Here is a 3,350-nt window from a genome sequence, read left to right on the forward strand (position 1 = left end):
GATGGCATCACCAACTCGATGGACGTGAGTTTGAGTGAACTCCGGGAGTTGGTGATGGACAGGGAGGCCTGGTGTGCTGCGATTCATGGGGTCACAAAGAGTCAGACGTGACTGAGTGACTGAACTGATTCTGACTGGAGTGAGGTGATACCTCATTATAGTTCTGATTTTCATTTCTATATAATTAGTGATGTTGAGCATCTTTTCATGTGATGTTTGGCTATCTACGTGTCTTCTTTGGAGAAATGTCTATTTAGATTTTCTTCCCATTTTTAATTTGGTTTATTTTATTCTTGTTGCTGTCATTCAGTCATCTAGTCAAATCCAACTCTTTGAGACCCATATACTGTCATGCCAGGCCTCTCTGTCCCTCACCATCTCCCAAAATTTGCCCGAGTTCTTGTCCATTGTATCGGTGATGGCATCCAGAAATTTCGTCCTCTGATACCCTCTTTTCCTCTGCCCTCAATCTTTCCCAGCATCAGGGACCTTTCCAGTGAGTCAGCTGTTCACACCAGATGATCAAAATACTAGAGCTTCAGCTTCAGCATCAGTCCTTTAAATGAGTATTCAGGGTTGATTTTCCTTAACATTGACTGGTTTGATCTCCTTACTCTCCAAGGGATGTTGTTTTACTATTCTGGGCATCATGGGGTTATAACTGGCGTTTAAATGTTGCCAGAATCAAGGAAACTTTATCATAAACTACAGGGATCACCTGAGCTTATTTGATCCATTTCCCTCACATGTTTTTTTTTTCTGTTTTATTTTTTTTCACATGAGTTTTTATTGTTCTTTAAATGCTGCACACAAAATGGTCATATTAAAATGGAGCCCCATATTTAAATGTCCATGGGTGACTTAACAACAGAAATTTAGGTATTGTTTCTACAGTTTTAGGGGAAAGATAATCTCATATTGAGAGCCTGTCTTGTATCACTGTTCCTAATTATTGTGGCTGAGGGTAAGAATAGCTGGTAGTAGCATTGCCCTTGGAGGCCTGTGTGTGTGTGTGTGTGTATTGTGGGGAATGAGCAGTTCTCAAGGCAGGGAAGAGTACCTGAGCACAGAGCTTCCAGTATGGAACTCTTATAACACAGGTGCCAGAATATTAATCAACATTAAAAATAATGAAGGGACTCATTTTTATTCATAGGATTTCTTAGAAACAAAATTAATAAGGTGAAAGTAATACAACATGTATTAGGAAAGACCCTGATGCTGAGAAATGTTGATGGCAAAAGGAGAAGGTGGCAGCAGAGGATGAGATGGTTAGATAGCATCAACAACTCAATGGACATGAGTGTCAGCAAACTCCAAGAGACAGTGAAGGACAGGGAAGCCTGGCATGCTCCAGTCCATGGGATTGCAAAGAGTCAGACATGACTTAGTGACCTAACAATAATACAACATGTGAGTAGGCATTCCCCGGGACTTGAAGTTTCAGCTGTAACAAGGAGCCCAGCTCTTCCTTCCAAGTTCTGACACCATCTCTCATCACTTGCCTTTTTATACATTCCCCTGCATATGCAACTGCTTCATTTTGAGCCTCAGTATTCTGAAACAAGTGCCTTTTCAAGACCTTTCTTCTGGCCGTTGTCTCTGTCCAGCCCACAGTTCCCTAGAAGAAATGACATTTCTAGCCCTCTCTTCTGTGAGATCTATGTTCAAATAGTTGCAAATCTATCTCAACACCATTTAAAAGTAAATGCTCTTCTTTATATCTGATTTATTTTTCCTCACAGCACCTGACTTCATCTCATTAAAAAAAAAAAAAAAAACATGAATTTTTATTTGCTTGTATTATTTCTCCATCATTGAACTATAGGGACTATTGTGTCTCAGCACTGTATGCTCTTTGTTCAGAAGTCAGTCAATTCTCAACTGTACTTAGCAAATGCTTGACAAAATTACTCATTAAAAATGTAAATGGTTAGTCTGAATGTGGGATGGGAATTGTTAGTTAGGGATGGCATAGTAAATCACTTGAAGGGGAAACTTCCATACCAAAATCATGGATATAAGTTTTTGAATGCAAAACATAAATAGTAGAATTTCAACAGTATTTGCAATGCAAAATTTGAGATAATTAGTCATATCATTTATTGTTTCCTGGCAGTCAACTCCACAACATGGAACCAGGGAATGATACTCAAATTTCCGAATTTCTTCTTCTGGGGTTATCAAAGGAACCAAAACTGCAGCCCCTCATATTTGGACCTTTCCTCTCCACATACCTGAACACTGTGTTCAGAAACCTGCTCATTATCCTGGCAGTCAGCTCAGATCCCCACCTCCACAATCCCAAGTACTTCTTCCTCTCCAACCTGTCCTCTGTAGACATTTGCTTCACCTCCACCATCATCCCAAAGATGCTGTAGATCATCTAGACACAGAGTAAAGGCATAACCTATGAAGGCTGCATCACCCAGATGCATTTTTTCACACTCTTTGCTGTATTGTACATGTTTCTCCTGACCTTGATGGCCTATGACCACTTTGTGGCCATCTGTCACCCCCTGCACTACACAGTCAACATGAAGCCTTGGCTCTGTGGATTGATGGTGTTGATGTCCTGGATAATCAGTGTATTGAATTATTTGACTCAAAGCCTAATGGTGTTGTGGCTCTCCTTATGTACAGACTTGGAAATCCCCCACTTTTTCTGATAAATTAATCAGGTGGTCCACCTTGCCTGTTCTGACACATTTCTTAATGACATAGTGATGTATTTTGCAGCTGTGATGTTGTGTGGTGGTTCCCTCAGTGAAATTCTTTAGTCTTATTCTAAGGTAATTTCATCCATACGAGGAATGTCATCACCTCAGGGGAAATATAAAGCATTTTCTACCTATGCATTTCACCTCTCAGTTGTCTCCTTATTTTATTGTACAGCCTTAGGAGTGTATCTTAGCTCTGCTGCTTCCCATAGCTCACACTCAAGTACAGTCATCTCTGTGATATACACAGTGGTCATACCCATGCTAAACCCCTTCATCTACAGTCTGAGGAACAAAGACATAAAGAGGGCTCTAAAAAGAATCACTAGAGTGGCAGTTAGATAAGGGCCAATTGTCCTGGAGCTGAAGAAGTGCCTGTGGTTATAGGGCTCAAATAAAGAGAGTCAGAAATTGAAATTGTTTGATCTGACTATGGAAGCAAAACTTGCTCCTTCTATTTATTACCTAGAATTTCAATTTATCTGAATTCAACTCCTCTGTACAAATTAAGTAGCTCAGCTTACTGAGCTTTATTGTGAATAATGCATTTAAATTTTTTTTTAATTTTTTCACCTTTTATTTATTTATTTGTTTGTTTTTTAATTTTATTTTATTTTTAAACTTTACAAT

General features: G+C 39.3%; 1 pseudogene; it reads left to right on the forward strand.

Moving 5' to 3' along the window:
* The first annotated feature begins 2,132 nt into the window (after positions 1-2,132).
* Positions 2,133-3,065, forward strand: LOC104983517 (annotated as a pseudogene).
* Positions 3,066-3,350: the final 285 nt, after the last annotated feature.

Source organism: Bison bison, unplaced genomic scaffold, assembly GCF_000754665.1.
Source record: "Bison bison bison isolate TAMUID 2011002044 unplaced genomic scaffold, Bison_UMD1.0 scf7180017862966, whole genome shotgun sequence".
Classification (NCBI taxonomy): domain Eukaryota; kingdom Metazoa; phylum Chordata; class Mammalia; order Artiodactyla; family Bovidae; genus Bison; species Bison bison.